The sequence below is a fragment of the Castor canadensis genome, chromosome 11 (genome assembly GCF_047511655.1).
Source record: "Castor canadensis chromosome 11, mCasCan1.hap1v2, whole genome shotgun sequence".
Classification (NCBI taxonomy): Eukaryota; Metazoa; Chordata; class Mammalia; order Rodentia; family Castoridae; genus Castor; species Castor canadensis.
The window spans coordinates 140933713-140945331 of record NC_133396.1 but is presented as its reverse complement, the minus strand read 5'-3'; positions in this window follow the sequence as shown (position 1 = coordinate 140945331).

The following is an 11619-nucleotide window of genomic DNA, read 5'->3' as shown; positions in this document are numbered from 1 at the left end:
CGTGAGACCCTATCTTGAAAAACCCTTCACAAAAAATTGGGCTAGTGAAGTAGATCAAGGTGAAGGCCCTGAGTTCAAACCCCAGTACTGAAAAAAAAAAAAAGTCTTCATAATTCCTTTCCTGTTGCAGCATTTGTGATGATCTTTGGAACTGTTGAGACCTGACCTGAATTAGCGGACAGAAACGAAGAAAAGAACCTGTCTAGCACAGCCAAGCAGAGCTTGTATGGTGGCCTTATCATTCTAAATGGAAATAGGTTGTTACTGTGACAAAACACCTGAGATGACCAAATGATGAAGAGGGAACATTTACTCTGGGTCATGACTTCAGAGGCTTCGGCCCATGGCCGCAGGGCTCTGTTGCTCTGGCCCTGTGGCAACACTGCAGCCTGGCAGACGCACAGGGCACAGGAGGACTGTTCATGTCCTGGGAGCCAGGAAGCAAAGAGAAAGAGGAAGGCGCTCTCACTGACCTCAGTGACCTCACTTCCTCCCACAAGGACTCACCTTGTAACAGGTTCCATGTTCCAATAGCAACACAGGCAGGGAACCAAGCCTTTATCACATGGGCCTTTGGGGGACATTCAAGATCCAAATGACAGTGTGCATGGAACCAACTTGTCTTTACACATGTGACAACTGGCATTGGAAAAAGCAGCAGGCCACTGCAAAAAATGTGAAAAGCTCTGTATATATTATAAAATATACAGAATATATAATTCTGATAGATCACTATATATTTTCCCCAAAGCACTGTCCTAACTGCTGGAATGCAGCAAAACACGCATGGGGTCCTGGGAACTCACAGGATGGCACAGCTGGTCACCCTGCACATAGTCGTGTTTCAGACACAGCTACGGTTCCCGTTTGGCTGCTTGTTTACCATTTCTTTGAACAGAAAAGAGGAAGTATTACAATATGCTTCCTTAAATAATGGCAAAATCTGTGACCTCTAGCAGGAAAAGCAGAAGATTCTAAGTGAAGTCTCTGTGAAGTGCATTGAGCTTTTGTCCTGATGGAAGGTGGACTGACACTGCTCAAAACTGGGCTTCTCACGCAGGTGGTTTCAAGGCTCACCTGTGAGATGCATGGCCTGATACACTTACAGGGATGGAGCTGAGGCGAGACTATTTCAAGAGGACAGATGACAATCCACCAAAATGTCTGAGCACAGCCATGGAAACTAACGCATTGTCACAAAGCTGAAGGATGAGCTACTCTGCTTGTTCTTGCGGTGGAGGAAAAACTCCACTTCCTCTGCCCTCCTTCAGAACTGCCCTGGAAGACCTGGGGCTGTGGCTCAGTGGTGAGCGCTTGCCCACATACAGAAGGCACTCCATTCCGCAGAGACGCAAGGCAGGCCCAGAATGGCTGCCTGCCTTCTCCCCCACAGTCAGGGGCATCAGCTGGAGACACGGGAGGGGGCCGGGATCACTGGCTCACGTCCCATGAGAGGAGCTGATGCTTGCTCCTGGCTGGGGGACAGCTGTCAGCCCTGAGACCCTCAGGAGTCCTCTCCTGACACCAGGATGCCGGAGTGCTAAGAGCAAGCATCCCGAGAGAGGGAGAAAGAGATGGAGGTTGTATCTTTCTTATGATCTAAACTTCAAAGTCATGCATTTTTTTCCTAAGTCAGGCATAGTGGCACATGCCTGAGACCCCAGCACTTGGGGAGGCTGAGGTGGGAGAATCGTAAGTTCGAGGCCAGCCTGGGCTACATAGTGAAATCCTATCTCAAAAAAATAAAAATAAAAATTGTTGGGTGCTATGGTTCACACCTGTTATCCTAGCTACTTGGGAGGCTGAGATCAGAAGGATTGTAGTTTGAGGCCAGCCCAGGCAGGCATATATGTATATAAAAATTAGGATTAGAGGCCTGGCTCAAATGGTAGAACGTCTGCCTAGCAAATGTAAGTCTCCAAGTTTAAACCCCAGTACCATAAAAAAGTGTGTATATGTATATACCATTTATATATACAAATTGTTTTTAATTTCTATTAAATTTAATTTTATATTAACTTATATTTTAATTCATATATATCAATTAAACTAAATTAAAATTTTAAACCCAAACTCTTTTGTGACTGGCACATGCCAATGCTTGGAGCCGTCACAAACCCTGCCCAGACTCAAGGGAAAGCTTCATAGAGAAGGTGACTCATAGGAAAAGTGTGTAGGATACAATGAATTCATAGATGCAGCCACCTTTAGAAAACACAATCCGCCATGATGGGCTTCTAGAAAGGTAGTAGAGATTATCTCATACTTGCTGCATGATTTAAAATTTAACCCTTTTTTTTTTGTGGTGCTGGGGATTGAACCCAGGGCCTGGGGCATGTTAGGTAAGTGCTCTACCTTTGTGAGCTACATCCCAACACAAACCCCCCTGCCTCTTTTTTCTTTTAAACAAGTTCTCTCTTTGTAGCCCAGGCTGACTCTGAACTCACAATCCTCCTGTATCAGACTCCAGAGTGCTGGGATGCTAGGCATGTACCACCACACCCAGCTTAATATAGTTTATTTAAATAGGATATCAGCCCGCATAGAAAATTTGTATTACTAGAAGCACTGAGCTGTCCCCGGTCACATCTGCTGTTCTCTTCTGTGGGTTCCTCCACTGCTGCTCTCCCCACCCTTCAGTGAGACATTTAAGAGCAGCACAGAGAACACAGTTTACTCTCTATAGATCCAGCAAATATTAGTGTTGTCCACAGCCCTGAGTTCAAACCCCAGTCCCACCAAAAACATAGCTATATTAATATTCTATAGTACTGCCTCTCTCTTTTCTTCTTGCTGAACCAACAAAAACTTAATTTTAGATATCATTATGCCACCTGTAAGCATTGCAGTTGCAGTCTGCATCTCCTAAGAATGAAGACACTAACCTAACAATCACATCGACACTATCACCAAGAAAAATAATAACGGCTTCATGGTGTTAGCTGTATGAACATTTCCCTAGTCACCCCATGACTGTCATTTTACAGATTTTTAAAAAATCAGCATCCCATAAGGTCAGGTCCAGTAGTGTGCACCTGTGGTCCCTGCTACCCAAGGTGCTTGGGCAGAAGGATTGTTTGAGTCCAGGAGTTTGAGGTTTGCTTGGGTATCAAGATGAGGCCATGTGACACACACCAAAAACAGACAGCGAGTAGAGTGGAGTGTTTGCTCAGAAATGCAAGGGCATGGGTTTGATCCCCAGCACCAAACTAGCAGAAATCACCAATACGGAGCAGAATTTTTTTTTTTTTTTTGGTGCTTAGGGCCTTGTGCACACTCACTAATGCCACCCCAAGCCCAGAATGGTAAGAGCGCATCAAAACACTGAATAAAGAGCTTCTGCTTCTAAGTCAATGAGATTACATGTGTGAATTTTGTCACATAGCATCTGCTAAGCTTGACTGTCCCGCTATGATTTTCCCCTAAAACCACATGCAGAGATGGGGAGGCAGCTTGGACAGGACAGGGCAGAAGTCATGTGATCCAAGCCCCCACAGTTACAGGTGAGTTCACAGTGACCTCTTCAGGGGACCGTGCATGAAAGTCAAGGCTCTACACACATGGCGTCTCAAGTCTGGCAGGTTGGATAAGACAACTGGACCCTCGTGTTAGCCTGGTCCCCCGAGTCTGTTATGTGGACCTTCTCGTTTGTCCCGTGTGGACTTTGTGCAACGGTGACCGCGAGTCTGATGTCAATCTTATGCCCAGCAGGGCAGTGAATCTTCTGCAGCTGGGCACACTGGACTTGGAGATCAGCTTGGAGCCTTTCCCTGGAAGAGCTGGAAGGCATTGCCTGCCCCTGTCCTTGGCGCTCAGCCTCTGGCCATGAGGTTAGGGTGTGCAGGCCAAGAGGCCAGAGGTTGTTCTCATGGAGCAGAGCTTTGTGCTTTTGGCTCTCAGGGACCTCAGGACAGGCTCCTCCTTGCTGACCCGCCTGGCAAGGGCGTCTGCGCAGCTGAGGACTGACTCGAGTCATCTGCTCGGCCATGCACTGGTGTCCCTGCACTCCAAAACAGTTTGAAGATGACGAAACAGCAGACTTCAGGACTGATAATATACCAAATGCCAATCCTCTTAGGACTTTAGGGTCCTAGGAGACTCCCGTGTGTTACCCTTACCCTGCCTGAGTCTTAGGTTCCTTTGTTTTTATTACTGAGGCTATCCTGTGGGTTTTCTCAAAATAAACACTTGGCCTGATTGTGTGTGTGTGAGAGAGAGAGAGAGAGAGGCCTCACACAAGCTAGGCAGGCACCCCACCACAGAGCCACATCCTCAGCTCTATAGAGAAAGAGCAAGCTCCTACACAAATATTCTTTTCTTTTTGTCAGCACTGGGTTTGAACTCAGGGCCTCATGCTGACTGGGCAGCTGCTCTGCTACTTGAGCCACTCCGCCAGCCCCCTATGCAAAGGCACCTCCAAGGCACCTCCAAGCCGCTGAGGCTGCAGGAAGCAAACCCGTGTCTTGGAACACCTCCAATGTGGGGAACTGTCCTAGATGTATAACGTGGACACGCACTAGTTGTCACTGCAAGTCCCCGAGGTGGGCGCCATCATTACTCTAAACTTACAGATGGAGACATGGACGCCTCAGGAACCAAGCCTTGGAGTCTTCAGAGCAGCGAGGTGACAGTGGAGCGGAAGCCTCGCCTGTCGCCTCTGTGGCTTCCTAGGAGCCCGCTGATGGTTCCACGGTGGCTCTAAGGGCTAAGTGGTGCAGCTGAGGCTGATAGGAACAGCGGGGACAGGGCTGCTAGTGTGCCAGCGCGCCAGTCCCTTTGCCCGCACGCGACTTAGTCGTGGCAGCAGCGGCCCTGGGACGCTGGCTCTCCGATTTGCTAGCTGAGTTGCAGCCTGAGGGCCCTGCTGCCTTCACTGAGGAGAAAAGCAAACGACCTCAGCCGCGAGCTCACACTCTGGCCCGGTGTCCTCTGCCCTTGCAGTCTGTCTGTCCATACGGTGGGAGGACCGCGCTAGGAATAGCACTGGCTCAGAGAGGCTCAGGCTTATCGCTCCTCACCTCCCAGGTAATGCGTGGTGGAGACAGAATGCCAGCCCAGGTGGGACGGCGCTCCTTCCCGACCCCACACTGCACGATCCTCAAAACTCCCTCCTCCACAGGGCTTGCTCTCTCAGTCTTTCCATAATCGCAGTGCACTTGTTTTGTTGGAAAAGTGGCTTTCGTAGTGCTCTATTACGGTAATACACGCGTGTGCCATTGGCATGAGTGAGAGCTTTACACAAGGTCTGAAAATTAAACGAATGGAATAATGCCCATCACAGCTGGACCTGGCCATCAGCCGGTGCGAAGCAGGTGACTGCGTGGAGAGCTGTGGGTAAGAAGTGTGAGCACGGTCAGACAGCACTTGTAGCGCCCTGGGAACAGTCGCAGACACAGCCTGGCCACATTTTCCCCAGCAACCCTATCTGTTGTACTGTCTGTCTGACCTCAGAATGGCCATGGCAAACCCAGTGTGGACAGGAAGCCAGAGATTGTTCTCTGGTGAGAGACAATTCTGTGTCACCTGGCTTCCCAGACATGGGTGAAATCTCTATAAGCTATCAGAAAAGGGGGTGCTGTGGGTTGGGTGAGCCTATAAAGATCCTATTCAAGACAATGAAATACTCACTGCTTTGGGGCATGGTGACACATGCCTGTAATCCCAGTACTTAGATGGCTGAGGCAGGAGGATTGTGAGTTCAAAGCCAGCCTGGGATGCATAGCAAGATTCTCTCTCTATATATTTTAAAAAAAAACCACTTGTAAATCAGTAAGTCAAAATTTTTGTTTGTGTATAAACTTCCTAGGAATGTGGATGTGTGTGTCCTCACGTCACTCTCCTTGAGACACAAGCATTCTAGGAGTCCTGGCATGGCCACATTTTCACCAAGCCTAGAGTCAGGTCTATGATGCTGTTACCATGAGAGGGCTGCCTGGGCCATCAGCCAGATGTCACCTCTGTCATCGCCCCTTCTTTCAACTTTCAAAAACAAGCACAGGGTTGGCTGTATAAAATGTGTGTGTGTTGGGAGTGAGGAAGGAAATTTCAGAACCAGAAGCAAGACAGGAGCCAGATGGAATTAGAGTTGAGAAATGATAGGAAATGAGGAAGGTGAAGGTAGGGACCTTATGGCTCGGGAAAGAGGCAAAAGGAAGGAAGAAGCAAAGGCTTAGCACAAGAATGAATATGAAAACACGCTGCAGGGGGGCTGGGGAGTTGGGGATTGGGGTGTGGCCCAGTGGTATCTGGCATGGTTAATGTGCTGAAGTCCTGGATTCCATCCTTAGCACCAAACAAAAAAACAAACAAATAAAAACCCCACATTGTAGGAAGATGGGAAAGTTTTCATAGTGTTGATTGGAGACATTTTATCACAGACTGAGAGATGGGCCCAAGAAAAATTGAGACGAAATCAGGATGGTCAATGGAAAGACCTAGCTGGGGAGGTGAGGCTGGAAGTAGAAAGGCTAAAATGCAATGGCAGGAGGACTCCAACCTCTCCCATGGGCCTTGCATTTCCATTGCTCCTTCTTGTAAGGGGATGATGAACTGTAAACAAAGCTCAAACACCCACATTTATTAGAACTTTGTTTATTACAGCTTTAGATACAACTGGATTTATGATAGCTTTTGGTATTATTGTCTTTTCCTTATCTAAAACTTCTCAGGGCACCTGGAATTCAAAACAGCAATAGACAGGAGGACTTCTCTAATGTAAAAAGTTACAATCAGAACCCCAAGAAATCCCAAGTTGCTACCCAGTGAGAGCCTTCAGCTGCTTTGATGACAGTATGACAGAGAATTCTGCTTGATCCAGTGCTGGATTTCATGGTTGGAGAGGAAGATCTCCACCAGCTTCAACCCAGCAGTCAGCATGAGTTGTAAATGAAAACATAGTTCTTGGAGTTGGGGTTGTAGCTCAGTGGTAGAGCACCAGCGTAGCAGCTGGAATCCCTGGGTTTGATCCCCATCACCCCTAAAACAAAACAGAAAATCCCCCACCAGATATTAGGGAAGATCATCCTATACTTGTTTTTATTAACACGTGTCTCCTTGTATTTCTTTCTTCTATCTGGTTTCCTAACAATGGGTAGAAGAGAAAATGTATTAATTTATTCACTAAAATAAAATGAAAAATGAAAACATGCCAGGCACTGGTGGCTCACTCCCGTAATCCAAGCTACTCAGAAGGCAGAGATCAGGAGGATCGAGGTTCTAAGCCAGCCCCAGCTAATAGTTCTTGAGATCCTATATAAAAAACAACCCTTCACAAAAAAGGGCTGGTGGAATGACTCAAATGGTAAGAGCACCTGTCTAACAAGTATGAGGCCCTTAGTTCAAACCCCAGTGCCACAAAAAGAACAGAAAATTTAAAAGAAGTAAACAAATATATTTAAGGCACTGATTTTTGAAGAAAAACAATGACAAAGGCACTGTTTTGCCCTAACAAAGCTCACAGTGCAGTTAGTAAGATAATTTATATGAAGTTACTAGAGTGGTGCAGTGGTATGTGCCTATAATCTCAGCCCCTGGGGAGGCTAAGGAAGGAGGATCGCAAGTTCAAAGCCAGGCTGGACTCCACAGGGAGGCTTTATCTCAAAAAGCAAAAGCGGTAAACAGTGTGATGGATAGATGCTGCCACGGATTCTTGCTCCATTTCCTGGGTAAAGGCGCCAGGATTGTTAACTGTGGGCTTATAGCAACTGTGTTCTTAGCTTCCTTGATCTGGAGCCCCTCTGTGAACACGTCAGATAGTAGTGTAAGTCTTTCCTGGTTCACTGAGCTGGATGGGGTTTGTTGCTTCTTTTTCACATCTACTTTGTGTTATGTTTCCTATCTGATTATTCTTGTTGGGTTTTTTGATTCATTTTATTAAAATATTTTTATTTTTAGCTGGGCGCCAGTGGCTCACACCTGTAATCCCAGCTACTAAAGGAGGCAGAGATCAAGAGGATTGCGGTTTGAAGCCAGCCTGGGCAAAGAGTTCAGCAAGACCCTAGCTCAAAAACATCCTTCGTAAATAAGGGCTGGTAGATTGGCTCAAGGTGTAGTCCTTGAGTTCAAGCCCCAGTACTGAAAAAAAAAATTAAATTTTATTGGTATTAAATTTTATTGGTATTTTTAAATGGGCAAGACAATGAGCTTTTTTATTTTGCTTGCAGTTGTGTCCTAAGGGTCATTAATTTTTTTCTAGAGAATAAAATGAGAGACAGAATCTTAGGAATGCTGTCAGTGTCTGTCTGAAAATTAAGCACAATTTTGAGCAAAAACCTTGACATTGAAACAAGTTGGATTAGGTAATTTCTTTTCTTTTCCCTTCTTTCTTTTTTGCCTTTTCTGCAGTACTGGGGCTGGAGCTCAGGTGTCCAGCATGCTAGACAAGCATTCTGCCACTTGAGCCCCAACCCAGACCAAATCATGTAATCCTTAAGAGCTCTTCTGACTCTGATAATCTATGATTTCTAAATGAAGTTATACATTAGATGGACTAACATTCAAAATCAATGATCAAGCCAGGCACCGTGGCACATGCTTGTAATTCCAGATACTCAGGAGTGAGAGAATTGCTTAGGCCTAGGAATTCTAGTACAGCCTGAACAAAATAGCAAGATCCCATCAACAGGAGGAAGAGGAGAGGAGGAGGGGGGGAGAGGAGGATAAGGAGAAGAAGAATATCAACAGCAACACGCTAGGTGCCAGTGGCTCACTCCTGTAATCCCAGATACTCAGGAGGCAGAGATCAGGAGAATCACCATTCAAAGTCAGCCCAGGGAAACAGCTAGTGAGACCCTCTCTTGAAAAAAAAACACCACGAAAAAGGGCTGGTGGAGTGGCTCAAGGTGTAGGCCCTGAGTTCAAGCCCCAGTACCAGAAAAAAAAAAAAAAAAAAAAAGAACATCAAAACAAAAACAACAGCAACAATGAAAGACAAGGAACTTTAAAAAAAAATTTAGGGCTGGGGATGTAGCTCAGCTGTAAGGCCCTTGCTTAGCATGCACAAGGCCCTGGGTTCACTCCCCAGAATCACACACACACAAAAAAGGTAATGTTTAAATGCACATAATCCAGTGACAGAGGGTAGCCTGGCATTTCTGTAGAACAACTCACTAAACAATGGAGAAATATACTCCATGCTATCACTTACTGCTCTTCTATTTTTTTTGTGATGGTGGGAATTGAACCAAGGGCCTCATGCACACTAGGCATCCATCCTACCACTGAGCTACACCCTAGCCCTGATTTTGGGGGTACGGGGGTTTGAACTCAGGCCTCACACTTGCTAGGGAGGTATTCCATCACTTGAGCCTCTCTGCCAGCCTTGTTTCATGTTGGGTATTTTTGAGATGGGGTTTCCTGAACTATTTGCCCAGGGTTGGCTTCGAACCTCAGTTCCTGTTATCTATACCCTCGGCCTCCCGAGTGGCTAGGATTATAGGCGTGAGCCACCGGTGCCTGGCTTTTTTTTTTTTTTCTTTTGAGAGAGGTCTCTCTTTGGCCTGGAACTCCCAATCCTCCTGCCTCAGCCTCCTGAGTGATGGGATCACATACATGGCCACCATACTGGGCTCCCCTGCTCTTAATGGCTTAGTCACCTGATGGCAAATATTTGGTGGCAGTTCAATGCTTACTACATTGCCACACAAAATCTTCACAATGGATGAGGACACTGAGCTTGGACAGTAATTTAAGGTCCCTATCCTTGGATGCACAGACAGCAAAGGATCATATCAGAGTCCTGACTCTGACATCTTTTCCTCCAGATTCACACTTTCCACTTTTCAACATGTTCCCACCGTGTTTCACACGCTCAAGGGGAGTCTCAGAGAGTGCTGGCTCCGTTGCACTTGCGGTCTGAGTCTGGTCTACACTAGGACTCGGCTCATGGTGGTGGTCCTGGCCTGCAGCTTCTGATGGCCTGGGGAGAGCAGAAGGTAGGTGAAGTTAGGAGACCGTAAAATCTCCTCCTCAGGAAGTGGACGGACATGCTTACAGTGCGTCCCATCAGCAAAGGCTCTTGGCTGTCACGGACCCCACCTGCACCGGCCACTGCCCACTGTGTGACTGATTGAGATAGACTCCATCAGCCCACAACATCCACACCAGCTGGGATTACACGGAAGGCGGCTGAGGTGGCTTTTCATACATCATTTTGTCCTTTGATGTGTCTGTAGCACAGCTCTGTTTGTCTTGTGGAGTTAGCAGGGCTGCATTTTATTCTTTGGAACCTTCGCAATCATCAAATTGCAAGGCTCTGCATCTTTTCCCAGTCCTTCGACACTGTAACTCAAAGAGACAGTAACTGCTTCCCTGTGGATCTGGTTGTCCCCTCCACCTTCCTTTTTTAGAGGTTGTTCCCACTGCCTCCTCTGCTGGGGTGACAGCTCCCTACCCTTAGTAAAGAGTGGGGTGTGGCTCACTGGTAGAGCCTGCATGGGACCCTGGGTTCTATCCCCAGCACCAACCACACCCTCCCCCCAAAACTGATGGATCAAAAGATGAGACACTGAAAGAAATTCTACTGAACACACTACCTGAGAACCATATTCTTATGGTTTCATTAAAGTTCTTTACTGCTTTCTTCATTACACAGGGATTATGTGGTCTGCTAGGAAGTAATTAACTTCCAAACGCTAAAGACTCCCACATTAAAACTTATTCTCAGAAGAAGAGGACACTAGGGCGTTTTCTGTCCATTGCTGAGTCTTCACTTAGAGCACGCTGGTTAATGTCTCACTTTAATTTTCACAAATATTCCATCATGAACAGTTGAAACCATATCACCTACACTTTTCTCTAATCAAATCCAACAAATCTACCTGAAGTTTATTTAAAAAAAATATATAGGAGAAAACCTGGAAAAGACAAAAGCCAAAAACAAAACAAATACCTTCCCTTCCCCTCAGTCTATAACTTAAACCATGTTTAAGATATTTTTGACTAATAATTTAAAATGCTTTGTGAACTTAAAGCACCATGCAAACACCACAGTCAACATAGGATGTGGAAGTTCAAAAGGATTAAAAGACACAAAGTAAGGCTGAGACTCCATCCAACAAGCTTGGCACAAAGCGTTTGTTACAGTGGGTGATGAGTCGCTCAGCGGGAGAGCAGGCTTGGCTCTAGCTCCATCACCTCCCACTTTCTTCCTTAGGTTTCCTTAGAGGCAGGGAGCTTCTAGCAAGTGAAAAATTAGTGACTCATGAGCAAAACTTGCAATACTATTGACCAAAGGAGCACGCAGCTATTGTGTATCCTCTAATTAACGCCCCTAGACGGGCTTGAGTCTGCAGGAGAGAGAAAGACTGAAAATGAAAATGCACTGATGGCTGAAGTGTAAAGCGCTTTCCTGAGTTTGTTCCTAAGCACTGACACAGAAAAGGGAAGGAAGGGGAAGGGAAGAGGAAAGAAAGAAGGATACACTGATATGGGAGTATCTGGCCTGAAGCGGACTAGAATAGCATGAGAAGTTCCATTGATGGCATTCTTTCAGCTCAAGGAATTGAAAATCAGAACTTGGATTGTCTTAGTTAAAATAAATAGATTTCATTTCTTTCTTTTTTGCTGGGGTTTGGACTCAGAGCCTTCACCTTGAGCCACTCCACCAGCCCTATATTTATG